This window comes from Lepisma saccharinum, chromosome 2 (genome assembly GCF_977018435.1).
Source record: "Lepisma saccharinum chromosome 2, izLepSacc3.1, whole genome shotgun sequence".
NCBI lineage: Eukaryota > Metazoa > Arthropoda > Insecta > Zygentoma > Lepismatidae > Lepisma > Lepisma saccharinum.
The window spans coordinates 201,193,157-201,213,084 of NC_139230.1; the positions used below are offsets into that span (position 1 = coordinate 201,193,157).

Here is a 19,928-nt window from a genome sequence, read left to right on the forward strand (position 1 = left end):
ACAAATCTTACACCTGATAACTTTTAAACACGAACTTGCATCAATAGACAGAAGCTCTGTTCCATGCATTCACTATTCCATTTCCATTTGATCCACCCTCATAAATCGGCATTAGCGTCCAACCTTTTGAGCACATGTATTGCTACAAAGCACTTATCAGTGATCTGGTGTTAACCCAGCATGAGGCATGTTCTCTGCTAGGATGCAAGGATGCATGCTGGGTTAATTTTACCCACAAGACCATTCCTACCACAGACATAATCAGCCGCAATAGAAAGAAAAATCAGGGTTCTACTGAAGAAATCCACACTTCTGAAAGAAACTTAGGACCGGTTAACACCCAATGGAACAGTACCTCCATGATTCTACAGCCGTCAAAAAATACACAAAGCTGATGTACCATCAAGACCCAACGTCAGCACTATTGGATGCCCTACCTACACACTTGCCAAATTCTTAATGGCACAACTCCAACCTCTGACAGACAAGTGCCCTCACAATGTGAAGAACTCATCGGACTTCATCAAGACCCTGCAGAGCATCAGAACTTGGATACAGTGAAGGCATCATCAAGAAGACACTACAGACAATTACGTCATGGACAATGTTCGCAACTGGTTCCAATCTCAGCCAAAGGAGTTCTATGAGCAGGGTATTCACTGCTTGGTGAAACAGTGGGGCAAGTGTTTGTGTAACTTTGGAGATTACATTTGAAATAAACCATGTTGATTTCATTCTGTGGCCCCTGTTCTGTTTTCATTTGATCCATCCTAATAATCTGGTTGGTAACACGAGAACACTTGTTTTAATCAAGTCACCAGGAAAGCTACAATTTCTACATCTTGCTTTATCAAGGAGTTCATAAATTGCCTTTTTGAGTTTGAGTTTATAAGTCCACTTTATGCACATATAGGCTAAAGGGACTAGACCTACAATTTAAAGTTGGATATGAACCACTATGTGCCTCCACTGGGTATAGAATACGCCACTTTTGGCTTATTGCAATGAGATAAAAGTGATGAAGGTACACTTACATGCCCAGGCTGGGATTCGAACCTGCAAATTTGGATGGCGAGATTAAAAGATGATCACTTAATGCACTTAGCCACTGAGACTGCAAGGGATCGAATCTGTAGCCATGTACAACAGACAGTGTCTCTAATGACATTTGTCATTAGGTGAGAGTGGTTTTGATAATACTTGCACCTACACACATAACATCGCCATGTTATTACTAGCAAGCGGAATTTTAGGTGCTAAAAAACTGAACAATATATTTATTACAATGAACAATAAAGCACATTTCCAAATTGTCCAATGAAAACATGCCAATTTCCCTGAACAATATCCTGTATTGTGAAAGCAACTCTTCCACATCATACATAGTGGATCAGACATTCAGATTTGAAGTGAAGGATGCCATGCACACTAACATCATCAATATCACCTACATGTTCACTATCCAGAACCTGAGCGGCCTCCCCGATTACAAGACATTACAAGAATGTATCATCATCGTCAACTTATATTATTATTAATTTATACAATAAACAAAATAAATAACTAGGTTACTAGATTTCTTGTATTGGTGATTCACATTGTAAAGACAAATTTTATATATCAAGATCTCTAGTATAAATTTATTTGACAAATATTTCTCAAAATCTATTGAGTAGTATTCATTAACCTCATAGAGACAACTCATTTTTCAAAATTTTTAAAATAAACTTCTTAAAACTATTCATTTGTAGAGATTTTAAGTATTGTGGTAGGTGATTGTAAATTTTTACCACCATATAAGTCATATTTTTTTGAGATTTACTGTGTTGGTATCTTCTTATACTTAGATTCAGGGAGTCGTAACGTAATGAAATGGAACGGTATTTTCAATTACGGTTTCCGTTACGTTACAACCAGAAACAGAATAACTTTTTTCTTGAACAGAAACGTTACCTCAGGTATATGAACATTACGTTACAGGTGTGCATAACGGTACCGAACCATAACTGATCTGTAAATAAGTGAGTCGTTACGAGACGCTTTAACGTTACATCCATTGCCGGCAACCAGTAACGTTACAGGGTACGAAACAAGTTTGTCACGTATTGACTAGTAACTTTAGTGTGTGTGGAAAGTGATAGTAACATTACAATTAACCAGTAACTTAATTGAGGTCACGACTGTAAAAACGTTACACTCCTTTTTTCAAAGCAACAACGTTATTTATAGCTGGTATCATACAGACGTTCCGATGTGCAATACCGTGTCCGATGCCGTGTTCCGGAGAGAATAACATAGGTCTCTCATATAATTGTGCTCGTTACTTTTGTAACACTACAGTTCTTTTCCTCCACAAAAGTCTGTTTCGAAAAAGTGATACACATATCCGTTACGAATAGCAAATACCGTTATCGAAGGCGTTTTTGAAGAAGCCTCATAATTATGATCGGCAGCATACTAACATTACAGTACTTTGACCCCTTGAAAGTCACTAAGTTATACAGTAATACGTATTTTCGTTTTGGATGTCAGTGAAAAAATTAAATTGTAAAACAAAACGTTTGAAAACATCCGTAAACAAGATTCGGCGTGACAAAAGTTCTGGTTATTGGAATTTACTTATTAACTATGTATTTATCACAAATATATTTATTTTCTGCATACTTAATCGCTTTATGTGAATTTGTTCTAATTTGAATATTTATGCAAGATGAATTTTAACATGTACGTTCACTTTATACAATGGCAAAGCAAACGTTTGTTGAGGGAAAACGTTTATATCTATCTATCTATCTATCTATCTCTCTCTCTCTCTCTCTCTCTCTCTCTGTTTACAAGTGTTACATCATTTTTTTTTAAAAAAAATACAGTTGTTTGGCGATGAGAATGATTCGTGCTTAGATTAAGTTGCTGAAGGATGAAACATAAAGGACCAACCATGGTCGAGCCAAAAAATCATCCGTGCCACGCGTTCGTCCACCTAAGCGAGAGGCAAGCTTTCTCCTATCGGAAGACGAAAAATAATTGCTTGTTGCGCAACCTTGAGAAGGCGAACCGAACTGATAGCAGCAGCACCACGCAAAATCAGAAAATCTGAATCCTGAAACTTCGTGACCTTCGATCACGAAGCATCCGAGTAGACAACGCTTTGGGGCGATATGAAAGGCACTTTTGGTAAGTAGAAAATACGTAGAAACGAAATGTTAGATGGAATTGTTGTACGAAACAAACGAAACCGCGTTTGTGCAACTGGTCTGTAGCTAGACAGGGCCATTGGACTCTCAAGAAGGCAAGAATTGTATGGAAAGTGATTCTCAAAACTAAGCGAATAAAAGGACAGTATATTTTATCATTTACAAGGGCCCTCATCCGCTTACAATTTTGAAAATTACTTTCAGTAATTCTTGTCTTCTTGGACAGGAGGTGCATTAAACTTTTTGGTGTAGAAACAGACAGAATGCCCGCCTACCTACCATGTTTGAAAGAAGGGCATAGACAGACAAGAAAGTAATTTTCAAGAACGGCAGTCGACATGGACATTGAGCAACGTGTGACTGAGAAATACAATCAGAACAAAGGACAAGATTATTCAAGAAACAGTAATTTTATAAAACTTCCTATCATTAACTCAAACCCAGTTCATCCCTTTATCCTCTTTTGTTTGTTATACTTTTGTATTATTCATGTTTTATATCACTTTACTGCCACTTGTAGATAATCGCGACGATGAAGATGAATGATGATTTTATTAAATCTATGAAGGGATGCTTACAAAAAAAAACACCCATGCCCAGGTGTCTACTCGAACTTGAAATGTTTGGTACCGAGTGTATGAGTGGATCACTAAACGACTTCGGCCTTCGAGGCTACGGTTTCAGTTGCAACATGCAGTATAATTACGTTTCTACTACTCTGAATTGACCAAAGCATGTGGTATGTATCCTTCATTTTACTTAAAAAGCCCCCTTGATACATGATATACTACAAATAATTTCAGGCATACCCTCGAATTCTGATTGCCTGGCACTTTTTTTTTTAACTAAGTAATGAAGTGACGTTTATATTCATATTAGGCCTACGACTAGCTCGAACTAAAAACTCTTGTGAAGTGAGGAAAAATTATATTTGTAGCTACTACTTGAAGAATTCAAATTATTATTATGATGGAATTTCAACTTACGTATACTCTGCATATAATGTGTTATCGGAGAGGAGTTTTTGTCTCGCAGTCAATTTACTTTTAGTTGAGGAACACGAGAGTAAGTTGGAAATATATAATGACCCACGTTGTGGTGTGCTGTTCGATTAATCAGAATTGGAGTGAGAGAAATCTGTAGTTAAGTTCATTCAACACGTCAATTTGTAACTATGAATGCAAGTTTTCTTTGATTTAGCAGGAAATCAGTCTGCTATTGTTGTAAGTAATAAATGGAAATATATATATCTTTTCTGATCGAGTAGGAATCCGCAGCAGTTATCTAATCAATCAGTTTCTGTGTGTGAAACTTCTGTCTAGGAAAGCTACATACAATTTGCTTTTAATAACAGCAGCTTCAAAATAACCTATCCATTCTTGTCATGCCAAGTAATGTTTGATTTTGATTTGTTATATTTAACTTTGGTTTTATGCCACTTTTGGCTAATCGCGAAGACGAGGATGGGTGATAAAATGACAAAATTGATGAAAGGACATCACAAAGAAAATAATGCACAGTCTTGGATCCGAACTCGGGACCTGTGGCGTCGTATTGCACTGTACTAACCACTCCACGACTGAGCTCTGCAAAGTAATGTTTGACCATACATCGTTCATGAAATAAAAACATAACATATACAGTGGCTCACATTACTAATCAAATACGTAGCATTTTGCTGCATTTCTTCACAATATTTGAAAATTAACAACATGTACATAAATATAAACGATGGTGAAATATTTATACGCATTTCTTAAAGTTGTATGTAACTTTTTAATTATTTTTGGGTGCGTCAGCACTTAGGCTATTTTGCACCCGCCACGTTATACTGGGTGCAGCCCCTTACCATAACAAATAAAATAACTGTAATGTCGCATAACTGAAATATTAAAATATTCTGACTTAGGTTAAAAGCTGAGGCTGTAAAGAGACACTCAGCACACATGACAGAAAGCAGGAGAACACACAGAATTATACTGGCCATAGGGCCAGTCGCCAGTCTCATTAGTCTGCAAAAAGCAGTCCAGGGTGAACTACGTGTAATGAAGTTGAGGATTGGATGCAATATGTGGAAGGTCACCCCTTACACCCGTGTTACGTTTTCAAATCTGAAAATAGTTATTTATGTTTGGGTATGAAAAAAGAGATCACTTTAATATTCAGACAAATCGTGAAAGCCTTCTGTTTCTGTTAAGCTACGTTTCCATTCTGACAAGTTCCAGACCCATGACGTGCAACATGTGCCGGCGTATGTTGCGCGTCATTTAGTGCACTGTTTCCAATTCAAAACTACTTCTGCAAAATACGCCCACAACAACACCGGAGTGCAGGACTAGAGTGTAGCCTTGTTCCATTGTGCTTTAGAGTAGTCAGTGTTTCTTCTCTTGTATTGTAATAATTTGGTAGTGATTTAACTTGTGTAAAGATGAACAATACAACTATGGCGGGTTTTGTGGTTATGGCAGGCGCGTACCATGAACTTGTAAAAAAAAAGAGGCGAAAATGACCTAGATGGTGGATTAGAAGTTTTCTAGCGAAAAGAAATTCGGAAGGAGCGTATAACTCATTGATGAGAGACTTACGTCTTCAAAGTGGATACGAAAACTTTGTAAGAATGACTGTAAGGATTTTGCATTGTTATTAAATCTTGTTCGACCACAGATTGTAGTCGCGTCGTCTGTTTCTACTCTAGTGCGCATGCCCCAGGAACTTGCTGCAGGCTGTTTCCATTGTCCGCGGCACATGTTGTGCGTCTTAATCGTTTGGGACAATTTTGTCCCCGGCACTTGCGCCGCGGCATATTGCAGACAGTTTCCATTTCAACAAATGCTTGGCATATGCAGCGTCGCATGCCACGCGTCATGTTGCGCGGCAAATTTGTGGTAATAGAAACGAGGCTTTACATAGTTTTTTTTTTACTGGTCAACTACAGTGCGGGGAAGGAACAATTGATGCTACTTCCTGACTACATTTGTTACCAGTAGCTGCATTGCTCCCTGACTGAAGTACGAGAAAAATGGGTAACAAAAACAAAAATACAACATTTGACGAACGGCAGCTATTTAGTTTTACCGTACCTAACCAAAGGGTGCAGGTATAGGGAAATTGAAAATGTTAAGTACATGTAAGCGTACCGTGGGTGATGCAATAAAACGTAATGAAAAGCAAAATGAGGTAGATTCCGTATCTCAGAAAATTCAACCAAGAGAAATGGGAGAACGAAATGAACGAGCTTCAGTATAAAAAATCAAGACCCTTTCCTCATCCCCACCCCCTTTCCAAACCAAGGGCTCCTAAAGCAGCTGTGCAACTTGGAGCAGGCATTGGGACTGCTGTACGGTTCAGTAGCATTTCGTCCGAAAGCGAAATTTCTAGAAAAATGCTACAGTTCGTTTGAGACGGTTTAATGAGTTGCGTTTCGTCCTAGCCTGGCTGATGATGAGTCACACCTTGACTAACCATTGGCAGCGATGGAATTGGTGACTAGTATACCTCGGTTTACAACTTTTAAAACTACATTGCATAGACAGCGGAGTGCAGCACAGGGAGTGCAGACTCAGACAAATTGTCGAGAGAGAGGTCCCGGGTTCAATACCCGGTGGAGGCACAAGTGGTTCGGATCCCACTTTAAACTGTAGGTCCAATCCCGATTAGCCTTAATGTGCATAAAGTGGACTTAAAACAATAAATCAAATCAAAACAAATCGTCGAGAGGAAGTGAACTTGGATCTAGAATTTTTAGTCATGGCAGATGGCAACACTTTCTTACTATCTGACAACTATGAAGGTGAGATTTGCAATTTTCAGAGGGAAAGAAATATTAAAACAACAAAAAAATATTTTCTTGGATGGAGCATTTAAGAGTGTTAGCAAGAGTTTGCTTCATTAAACACTATTAGGATGGTAGCCCTTGGACGAAACGCTACTTGGTCAGGTAACCGTAAGTTGCTTGTTCCTGGAATTCGGACGCGAAACGCTACGCCACGTGCTGTACACCTGGCGGTTCAGAAAGCGAAGATGAGCATGAGCATGAGCGACGAATGCTGAAACTGATGAAGGGACACTCACAGAGAACACTCATCCGCAGGTCGGTATTCGAAACCGGGACCCCTGGCGTCGTAGCGCGCTGTGCTAACCACTCTGCCACGTAATATTTTTTTATTTACTAATTTTTAGCTACTTCCTTTTAAACTAACTAACTCTCTAGCTTTCTTAAACCCGAAGGTTCATGGCTGCAGCAACACAGGTCTTCCATCTGTCCCTATCTTGAGCAAGATCTATATACTCTTTTCATCCCTACTGATTTCCTTTAGGTCCATCTCAACGTTGTCCCTCCATCTTGGTCTTGGCCTTCCTATAGGTCTCTTACCATCAGGTTTCCCAACAAGAATCCTATAAACCCCTCTTTCCTCTCCCATTCGTGCCATATGGCCTGCCCACCTAAGTCTTCTTGATTTCATTAGTCTAATAACATCTGGACATGAATACAAATTATGTAGTTCTAAATTATGTAACCTTCTCCACTTACCTGTCTCCTCAACCCTTTTAGGTCCAAATATTTTCCTAAGAACCTTATTTTCAAATACTCTCAATTTATGTTCCTCTTTCAATGTAAAAGACCAAGTTTCACACCCATATAATACGAGCACTACATACAAAATTACTGTTTTGTATATTTTAACTTTTAGTTTCTTAGTTATTAAACTAGAAGACAAAAGTTTATGAAGAGAGAAGTAACATGCATTTCCTGAATTAAGCCTACTTTTTATTTCCTCTTTAATATAATTTTCATTTGTTAATATTACTCCTAAGTATTTGAATTTGGAAACTGGTTCAAACGAGTTGTTATCAATAATTAGATTTTGATTATTACCTAACCCTTGGTTTCGGCCTGTAAGCATATATTTAGTTTTCTCTTTGTTAACTTCCAAACCTATGTCTTTAGCAATTTCGAAAAGTATTTTAGCATTATTCTTAATTGTATTTATATCATACCCCAGTAAGTCTACATCATCTGCATATGCTAACAACTGAGTCACACCATTTAATTTTAGTCCTTCTTTAGTTTCTTTTACCTTCCTAACAGGATATTCTAAGGCAAAAATAAAGAGCAATGGAGATAATGCATCTACTTGTTTTAACCCATCATGAATTGTAAATTTGTCGGACACACTAATACCCACACGAATTTTACTTTCTGTTTCACTGGTGCATACTTTTATCATACTAACAAACTCGACTAGGCTAATATATTATAATTTATCTCTTTTGACCGAATCATATGCTTTTTTGAAATAAATGAATAGCTGATGGACATTTTGATTATATTCCCACTTTTATCAAGTGACTTCCTTTTACCTACGCTAAAAAAATAAATTAAAAAAATGAATATTAGTATTTTTTTCAACATGTCCATTGATAATGTAAATGATCTGTCCATTTTTTATTTTGTCAGGAAACCTTTAAAGTTTGACATTATAGTTATTGGACCTTTGTCGCCATTGCACTGAAAGTTTACATCATTGCAAAGGTTGATATATCTATCTACCAGATAGAACACTGGAATTGAATGAGATTAGGTAGTTGTTCTGTAATGGAGATAACACAATTCCATTATAACTTTAATCAATTACTTTGATTTCACTATTATTCAAAATGTATCTATCTGTTAAAAGCAAAAGTAAGAACCGAAGTCCACCATGCAAGCAACGCTACTACTTCAAAGCAGCTCCCACAAGTGACTGAGGTTAGAATGAAAGCTTGTCTTGTTTTAAGTTCACTTGAATGCACAGATAGGCTAATTGGGAGTGGACCTACAGTTTAAAGTGGGAAATGTACCACTGTGCCTCCACCAGGAATCGAACCTGGCTAGAATGCAAGTGGTTTCTCATACTCAAATGGCAATTGTAGTTGATTGAGGGAAATTGTAGGCTGCAATTGTTTCATCTCTTATGGTCTGATGTCTACATACAAGCAATTTTGGTATATTGAATGTGTTTTTCGTTCATCTACGCAATATGGCAGCAGCCACGAGAATGCAAACTCAAGAGAGGCACACAAATTTGGAAGTAGTAAATACTGTATAGATGAATGAACAGGGCAAAATTTAAATTAACACACAAGTATCGCTTTCGAAAATCTTAGCATGCTGTGGAGCAAATTGTGGTTTTGCATTAAAGGGAAGACACGCGAATACCACTACTCACTCGTGCATGCAGTGATCGAAGTGGTAGTTTGTAGCTAGGGTGAAACGAGCCTTGGAAATCGGTCGGGAATTTGTTTGTTATTGTTTCACATAATTTGTAGGTAGTCACACGTAGTCTGAGAAACAGAAAAATCACACATACAAGAACCTTGCTTGCAGGCCACTGATAATAATCCTCATGGGTAAAAAGTGTAGCTTTCCTGGCAAAGTGTTCTCGGCTTGCGAGCCAGCTTAAATCAGCGTTAGCATCCAATGTTTCGAGCGCATACATTGCTCCCCATCATAAGGTAGAGAGCATCCTGCTTAGAGCAATGTATGCGCTCCAAACGTTGGACACTAACGCCGATATATCCTGGCTCGCAAGCCGAGAATAGTGTTCGAATCTCCACAGGCATATAATAAAAATGTATCATACCCAAATGACACATCTGGTGTAATACCTAACGTGCCAAATTTTGGAAAATAGGGGCTGATAGCGTGTGTGAGAACCAGAGGGACTTAACTCCAATTTATTAAATTTATAGGAGAGGAAATAATGTACTCTTAGGAATATGACTCTTAAACGTGACTCCACCTTACAGATAAGAATTAGAAGTGGAAAAATGTCGATTTACTCCAAACGCTCTTCAGAGGATTTTTTCTAACAAAACTAAAAAAAAAAGCATTATTGTAGTTACGTTCCTCTGATTCCCGTAGGACGATGTGAAATACATTTCATGAGTGATGTTTGAAAGAAGTTGTGTTAAGATGTCAAACATGTAGCCCACAGCCATGCTGTATGAAGAAAGCATAGAGGATAAGCTCCAATCACACTTAATCTAGGCTCACAACAAAGATAGCGGCTGAGTGACCATGCGTAATGAAAGGTAAAGAAAACAGTTAATCATTGGAAGAAACAATGAGTTTCATGTTTAAGATCATTCTATCATATGTATAATTAATGCTGTTGCTTATAGAAATAAAAATGGTCCAAAATGCTTGAAAGTAATTTAAAATATGAGGCGTTGCGGATACGAAGGGTGAACTGAAAAAAGTTCATTGTGAGGGAAATGCATTTCAGGTTGCCAGACACAGTGCGAACTCCATAAAAAACTTTGAAAATCACGCATGAAACATTCTGATCTACTGTTACAGTTTTTGTGGAGCTAGAACTGTGCCTGACAACTTGAAACCCATTTCCCTCACAATGTACGTTTGTTGAGTTTGCCCTTCGTATCCGCAATGCCTCATATCGTCTCTAGGAAAAACCATTCAAACTAAAAACCACGATTTTCATACTAAATAGAAGGCATTTTCACCACATACTTGAAATTAGTGTGAAAAAATCTAAAATAAGAGGAATTCCTATCCCTGTTCTCGTGTTGATATTTCCTGGCAAATAAGAGGCTGTCGCGGTCTATTGCCACGCTATACATTGAAGAAACAATGCTTTCTAACGACCAGTGGCGTAGCATGGGCATTTCGGGTAGGAACGCCAAGTCCGAAGGAAGGGTCAGGCCTTTTTTGCTTAATACGTAATTTTCTTATGGAATTAGTCGCCACAGGTATTATTTGCTTGAAGTCAGCTGGGTTTTCAATAAAACATCATCCAAGCATGTTTTAGCTAGAGCATTAGATGCTTCGCTATGCCACAAATGTTTTGAACTCTGGTGTTTTATACCTTATTTTATACCTTTCTGCATGACGCAAGTCATTAAAAACCTACCTGAATCACAAGCGTCTCTGCACAACAGTAGACGTCATTGTTGTGGAGGATCCAACTACTGATTGATTTGGTTTATTTTACTTTGCTTTTCTACCACTTTTGGTTAGTCGCGAATACGAATATGAGTGATGATGTTGAAGAAGGGACACTCACAAAGAACACCTATGCTCACGTTGGGATTCGAATCAGGGGCCTCTGTCGTCTTGGCGCGCTGCAAAACACTATGACACGGAGGTGGGTGGATGATCCAACTATCGTACACTCTACTGACGTAACAGTGCCGATTAGTAATTCAGACCCATTTCCTGGTTCAGCTCTAAACAATTCAGGTGCCTTATCGAAGCTGCTCTTGAGCACGCAGGGTTTCTAACCTACTTCGCCGTAATTCAATTGTTGTATCTTGTTTAATATGACGTATTGTAGAGCCAACCGCAGATTAAATAGGAGGAAAAAGTTTTTTTCCGACGGAAAATAACTTGGCAATGCTGCGAACACCGAGGCATTCTTGATAAGACGCTTGAGGAGGGTCGAGAAAACTTTCCTGAAAAAGCACAACCCCAGTATCGAAGGTCATGCTACACGTGGATTGGCAACTTCCGGGAGTATGCTGTCTGTCTACACAATTCTACCCAAATACCTGTTTGAAAATGAATCTTCTGCTCGCATTTTATTTTTCAAATGTAGTTCTGACATTGTAGTCATTTTACAATTATTTTTGTTCTTATTTTGCTTTGCTTTTATGTCACTTTTATAATTAATCGAAACTATGAAGATGGATGATAAATAGATCAAATTGATGAAGAGACACCTAAAAAAGGTATTTACAGACCAGGACTCGAACCCGGAACCTAAAGCGGATAGGTTGGGGGGGGGGGGGAAAGAACGTCAATAACTCCCGGCCACGAACTGGCTTATAATTTTTGTAATTTCTCAGGAGTATTTTTTGTTCTGTTCATGCATAATGCCTGCTTTCGGAAACTTAATTTATAAGTGACACACATCTCGTTCATATATAGTAGATACAATCATGGCCTCCCCGATGGAGCAGTGGTTGCGTCATCGCATAGTAATCAAGGGGTCCCGGGTTCGAAACCCGGTGGAGGCACAAGTGGTTCGGATTAAACTTCAAACTGTAGGTCCAGTCCCGATTAGCCTTACTGTGCATAAAGTGGACTCAAAACACCAAATCAATCAATCATATACTTGAAATGTGACGTGCTAAACACTACTTTAGGAGATCAGATGGACATGGCACTTTTGATATACAAGTTGCATTTTTTCTACTTAGATTATTTATGTCCAAATTTTATCCTAATAGATAATCTCGCAACAACGCAAAATGTTTAAATTGACTCGAATTCACAATGACTCTCATACAGTGTGTTTATAAATGAACGGTGCGGCTTCAAAAATTAATAATAAATCTATTTATTACCTTACACGGGCAAAACTTACACCGTAATCAGCAGCAACTGTCCAAGTTTATATAACTTTATTTAAATTGGTATAAAGATATAAATCGAGAGGGGACAATTGCCCCTCTGTGCCCCCTTGCAGGTGCTCTTGGCCGTCTGGAAGAAATAGTGCACGAAAGACGTGAAAACTATATCCATCTTGAGTATCCTTTTGTCTTGCTACTCTTAGATTCTGCAACCTTTCTTTCTATAGTCCAATGTTTGCCTTCCTTACCTCCTAGAATTGATTTCTGTACAAGTTTGAGGGCTAATCTCCCCTGCCCCCTGTGGTTGTGCCACTGCACCTTCTTCCGCCGTTGTTCCTGTGTGAACTTTCATCGGCTTCAAAATACTTCATTTTCTTCAAGAGCATAATATCGTTTAATAACCGGCGATATGATTCCTCTACCCTAAATTTCTGGATTAAAGTATAATAATATAGGGGCATGGAAATCTGGAAGGGGGGAGAGGATGGCTACCTCTCCCCTTCAGAAAACGAATGTCAGCTAAAAGTATATATTTCACACATATAATTTGATGTCATAGTAATTCACATTAATTATTATAATGGGGATGCAGGAATGCGATAATTTCGAATTCAAGTGGTGTTTCTTGAGGGGGCAACACTATTATCGGATTAATATGCATATGCCATATTTCCCGCGTCTAAAATATCGACAGATGTCCATGATTAGGGGGGGGGGCAAATGCCTCCCCCCTTGCACCCCGAGTGCACGCCTATAGCTACTCATTTCTACACTAGTTGGAAGCTTTATTCAATTTCGAGCCAAAAATGTAATTTAATATCAAATCAGGGTTGTTAAATGTCCACGAATCCATAAATTCTAATGGGTTCTATTGGGTTCCGCAACAGACCGGAACCTTTTCTATCGCACAGTTTAAATTCGGTCAAAGTTGCTTATTCTTTCATTTAAATATGGAACTTAGACCATCTTTAAATTGATCCGGAAAGAAGTTCCCTGTGCCGTATTTCAATTGATCAGGAGAAAAGGTCCCTGGAACGAATTGAAATACATAAAATGGCTCTTTACAGTCCAGATCCATTTATGCTTGCTAATATTCCCTGCTGAACCGGAATTGAATTGATTTAAAATTCCTGACCCTTTAACAACCCTGGTTGAAATTCATTTTTTTACAAACAACCATATTTTTAACGGCTATTTCACATTAATCCCATACGATATACTGAGTTATTTTTCGCAATGTTCCAATGAAAGGTAAGAGATTTGGGCTACTCCTTTTTCTTCCTTGATGTTAAATAGATTATATTCGTCATGCGCCTATAACGTTACTAGCTAACATTTGTGAATTGTTCTTTCCTTGTAACGTTAACATCTACCATACTGAATTTATTTACGTTCTTTATGCAGATGGTATGTACCCAACTGCATTTTGTTTCGTTCCGCTACAGTGGTTTACATTTTGCTACATTCCTATGTAACGTTAATTAACTATATTGCCTTTCACTTCATTCCGTTACGGAGGATTGCATTCATTACATTCCTATGTACCGTTATTTACTACCATGTTGCATTTCGTTACGTTTTTGTAACGCTAGTATATACCATATTGCATTTCGTTACTACGTGCCTTGTAACGGTAGTATATTGCATATTACGTTATGTTCCAATGTGCTCATTTCGTTCCGTTCCTTTATAACGTTAATATCTACCATAATACATTTTGTTACGTTCCTTGTAACGTCAGTAACATATTGGATTTCGTTACGTTACATGGGTACCAGCAGCTGAACCATACTCTTCCTCCTACAAAATGGAACGTACCGTGTAACGCAAATTGGGCACGTTACGACTCCCTGCTTAGATTGTCTCAATTTCTTGTATTGTATTCGTGATTTATACTGTTTGTCAGAAACTTTTGTAAAGTATTATGTACTAAATATAAGATCCTATATGCCCCTTCATACATATGCAGTAGCAGTAGCAGTCCATACTAGAATACCTTCCAGTATTTTCACAACTCCATGGCATGGCGGAAAAAAAGTAAAGATCATGATCAGGTGTTGGAAGTATTTGTGGAAGTAATTTTAATGCTAACAACCCTAAACCTGAACTGCCTAACCTAACCCCTTAGTACCTATATCACGTGATACACTAGCAGTAGCAGTCCACACTAGAATACCTTCCAGAATTTTTGCAACTCCATGGTTTACAAAAAAAAAGTACTGGTCTAAAGCACAAAAATAAATGCAGGTAACGGTTCCAATTGTTTTATGATTTTTTCAAATTCTTCTAGCAGAAAGACTAATTCTCGTAGAATGTAGGCAATCATTGTGAAACAAAATTTAAACCTTCCTCAAAGTAATGAGCACTGTTTGGATTTTAAAAAAAAGTAATTCATGTTGGAAAATAAAACAACTTAAAAATTACCTTGTACAAGGCATTCTCTGTTGATAGAAGGTAGAATTCAAACCTTTGCCACGATCAGTAGTATAAAGTGTTTAGGGATCTTATTTTAATGGTAAGAGAACCAAACCTGACCCACCTAACCATGAAAGCATTTAGGTTATTATTAAAATGTTAAGGGAACCAAACCTGACCCACCTAAACTAACTATGAAAGCAAGTATTGGGAAGTGAAAAATCAGTGTCAAGGAAACACGAAGTAAGTAATCACTAAAACTTTGCAGTATGTGTCAACAGATGTAAATCAAAATCGAACCATGTAAAAATTGCATATATAGCATGATGAAATTGCAATAAAACAAAAGCAAATTGGGCCTAAATGCACATAGATGTAATACATCAGGTCAAATTCTAGGTCATACGCATGCTCAGTTTAAAAGCTGTTGAAAATAGCTCAAAAGGTAGATTCACCACATGGTGAAGCTAGTCACTCCATATGTATGTGTATACAGATACACACATACATACACGCAGTGCTCTTTTTCTGGGAAAACAAGTTCCGATATTCTCTAAGTTGGTTTATATTGGAGCTTTCAGACCGAAGAGACAAGCAACAGAGGGGTATCACACTGAAGTAACATGAGACAAGCTGCATGGGACCCATGAAGTCTGCAGAAAAGCATTCGCTGTAAATGTACTACCAACGATCAAGGCAACATGAGAAAATGGCCCATTACAAGGTACACGCAAGCAAAATGTGCATATTGTCACACTGTTTCGTACGGAAGGTTACATTTATTTCTGAGGGTTTGTCTCTGACTCTAAGTGACACATGTTGTTTGTAGTTTGTCATGCATCGTATCAGTCTGAAAGCTCCCTTATTGTATTCATCGTAAGAACTGCTCAGCATAACATGATATGATCACAAATGATCTTGTGCAGACACACAATAGTTCTTTTGTTAAAACCAAAATGTCGCAAGTTTCATTCTCATATGGTGCAGGTACTCTTGTGTACCGACAGAAAAAAAAAAAGCACTGTGTGTATATACAGAGGCTGATGGACTTCCATATAGATGAGATTGCAATGGCATGGTATTAAGCAGGCACAGCGCAGACATGTGAAAGTTTCACCACTGAGGCAGTAGTATGTGTTTTGTGGGGTAGCAAAGTAGTCATGTTGGTCGAAGTGTAATGGCTACGAAAGTGAATCGCTTCTGGGAAGGCTACATTCTAGCACTTTCTGATCCACACTTCAGTTGTTCCAGCATAGTTAAACAGTGCTACGAACACAGATTTCCTGTTGGATGCTCCACTGTGAATGCCATAGTGCAAGGATATGCAGCACGATAGCCCCTGGACCGTGTTTCACCAAAAAAGCCACATCCAAAATGGACCTCAGTGAAGCTGACACCATCGGTGTTGCACGGATTTAAGATACTGATGACATCTAAGAATCCACTGACACAGTGTGCTATGGCCAGCTGGTTCCGTGTGTCCCAACCAACCATCCACTGTGCCATTCACCAAAAGTTATGTCTCAAGGTGGTCCATAAGGCGAATTTCATGCACTGAAAGCCAGCCATGTCGTGGAACAGAAAACCAACTTCGTCAGTGTACCAAAAGTTATCCATGCGGTTTCATGGATGTGCCTGGATTTTGTTACAGGGAAAAATAGAAGCTACGTCGTATTGCCAACAATGTGAAAATCAATGCTGTGTATTATCAGGAACATGTTTTGACTGATATTTAAAACAATGAAATTCCAACAATGTATGGCGTGAATACCAACTGCGTGGAGCTGCATCAAGACAAGGTGTCGAGTCACACAGCCAAATCAATGAAGACATTCTACAGACAGATGGAAGCTAGTAATGGGATTCATGCTATTCTGCTCTGACATCACCATGAAGAGTCCTGATGCCAGCCTCATGGACTAATGTGCATTTGGGCTTCTGAAACACTGCCTTACTTCTCGTAAGGTGTGCACAATTTCTGGCCTCTGGAAAGCGGCCCAACAAGAGTGGAATAATATACCCCTTGTACACCTGAAACGAGGATTTTTCCAGTGGAAATTGGACTGTCGGGCAATCGTCAAGAGAGCTGGCCATCACATCGAACACAACCGGTGGTGGAAAGGTAGTCTGTCATAGGTGCATCGTCTATGGATATATATACAGGGTCCGTTCTGAAAGTATCCGAACTATCTGCAGCGTGGTGCGAGAATCGGTCGAGGGTTCGGGTGAGCTGTGCCAGGTGGCAGCGGGGACCTTAACCTTCAAAACAAGGCCTCGTTCAGTTGCCTGTGAGCAGTGGTTGAGGTGCAATCACTCGTGTCGTGTACACGGAAAAAACGTCGCATCGAGAATTTGCAGTTGGTGGATTTGGTGAAAATGGAGCGCACTTTGGAACAGCGCTACGCTGTGAAATTTTGTGTTAAATTGAAAAAAACTTTACGGAGACTTTAACCATGCTACGGGAGGCTTACGACCCAAAAAGAAAGAGACAAAATTCAGAATGGCACATCCCCACGTCCCATCGTCAAAAGAAGGCCTGGATGTCAAAATCAAAGGCGAAAAGAATGCACCTTGTCTTTTTCGACGCAAAGAGGGTCGTGCACAAAGAGTTTGTACCTGCTGGGACCACTGTGAATGCAGCTTACTACAAAATACTGCTTCAACGTCTCCGACAGAGGGTCCAGCACATCCGGTCTGACATCGCCGACAGGCGGGTGCTTCACCACGACAACGTGCCGGCTCACACAGTGTTGTTGGTAGGTGAGTTTTTGGCCAACATACGCGTGGCAACGCTGCCTCATCCCCCTTACAGGCCGGACTTGGCACCGGCCAACTTCTTTTTGTTTCCCAAGGTCAAAAGGGTGCTCAAGGGGAGGCATTTTACTTGAAGAGGTTCAAGCTGCCACGACCGCAGCATTAAAGAGGGTGTCAGTCAAGGACTTCCAGGACTGCTGTGAACAGTGGAAAAGTCGCTATACTCGCTGTACTGAGGCTGAAGGTGAAGAATATTGACAGCAGTTGTAATTGTCATAAATAAATTGTTTTCAAATAAATAAGTTCCGATACTTTCAGAACAGACCCTGTAGGTTCAAAGTTGTCTATCTGGAAGTGTATCAGCCTCTGTATATTTATATATATATATATATATATATATATATATATATATATATATATATATATATATATATATATATACATACATACCCATGTATCAATTGTGTGTGTGTGTGTGTACATATATAGATACATACTATGAAATATGTGGCAGGTGTACGGAAATAGTAGCATAATAGGCTATCTGTAAATAATAAAGAAGAAAATAAAAGCAGAAACCACTTGGGCCACAAAGCTCTCTTGCATTTCCTAAACTACAAAAAAGTATCGCAATCGACAATGCATGATTGCTCATTACGGTGGCCTACAAACCATTCATGCAGAGCCCCACAACCATTCATGCATAGCCCCACAAACCACTCACGGTAAGGTAAGGTTAGGTTAGGTCAGGTTAAGCAAACATTGTTAAAATTTGGGGTGGTAGTAATATCAGGAATGTATATTTCATTTTTTAAATATTGGAAATCTTCAGGTAAATAATGAGCAATTGTGGATTGATGGTTGCGATCACGGACTCCCTTTTTTTTTCGAAATTCTAAACGTGACTGCCAAATATTAACTGCAGATGTATGCAAAATATGAACGAAATCGGGGAATTGTCCGGTATTGTAAAATCGCTCCCGGTACCGTCGACACTCCGTACCCCCGTGATAAGGTAATGATTTTTGTGTCATTAATTAAGATTATGTTCTATACGATGGATTTGTGTTGTTTTTAGGGTAAAAATCTGATATTCCCCGGACACCTATAACTTCTTCGTTTTGTCAATTTTTGACATTTGTACTTACCTATCTGCTTCGCGGAACATTCTTTAAGGTGTATTCACATTTTTCGTCCCAGAATCGGTGGAAAACTTAAACTAAAAAAATATTTTTGTTTGAAATTTTTGAGTCCAAATTTCCCACCGATTCCGGGCTCCGCCCCTGGGGTAATAGACCTACCGCCCCCATCCGCTAACACGGCCCCGCCTCCGCTCCGGCTCCCCAGCTTTATCTATAGAGTCCCTGTTAAAGGCATGTTAAAAATTGGCCGAAGTCACCTGCCCCAAATGAGCTTCAAACTTTTAAATTTGAAGAAATCCGTTACATTACACAAAACACCTTCCAGACAATGCTACAGGAACTTATTACCGTAAGTAGATTCTTCTGTAAAAATGAAGAAATCTGTCCGGGGAATATCAGATTAGTACAGTTTTTAGCTTTAGGAGATGCATTATAGTGGAGTAATGAGAGTTTTTCGATGGGACTATTTATGACGTCATTTTCATTGTTGCCATCTGCATGGGATATGAAGGAACATGTTGTTACGTTATTTGTGTTTTGTAACTTGGAGCCATGTTGGAAATATCTGAGATTGAAGGTTGGCAATCCTGGTGTTACATCAGGCCATGCGAGATTTACTGCAGATGATGTATCAGTTCATGTCACATGGTACTGGTAATTTGTTTGCAAGGTGGGCGTGCATTTTTAGTGTGGTAAGTGCTATTCATTGAAAATGCATATTGGGGAGTGTATTGACATTTTTCGTACCATGATGTTCTTCGGCCGGGCAAACACGTAGCAGAAAAAGCATTGTTTTAAGGTTAGTACTTTTTAAAATTATATATTCTCGTTCGTATTGGAAATAGTTGTGGCATGATTTTACAATACTGGACGTTTCCCCAATTTCTTTCATTTTTCTCAAAGTCAATAATTTAGGCCTGGTAATCAAAAATCTGCAGTTAAAATTTGGTGCTGATGGGTAGCCCCACAAACCATCCACGGATAACACCACGAACCATGCAGGGTAAGGTTAAGTTAGGCAAACATTGTTAAAATATGGGGTCATAGAAATGTCAGGATATGCCAGGAG

The 19,928-nt window shown here is 38.8% G+C and overlaps 1 protein-coding gene across 1 annotated transcript in view; it reads right to left on the reverse strand.

Moving 5' to 3' along the window:
- Positions 1-19,928, reverse strand: part of LOC145984262 (patched domain-containing protein 3-like) — a 73,685-nt gene that overhangs the window by 52,976 nt on the left and 781 nt on the right. The window lies entirely within an intron of this gene.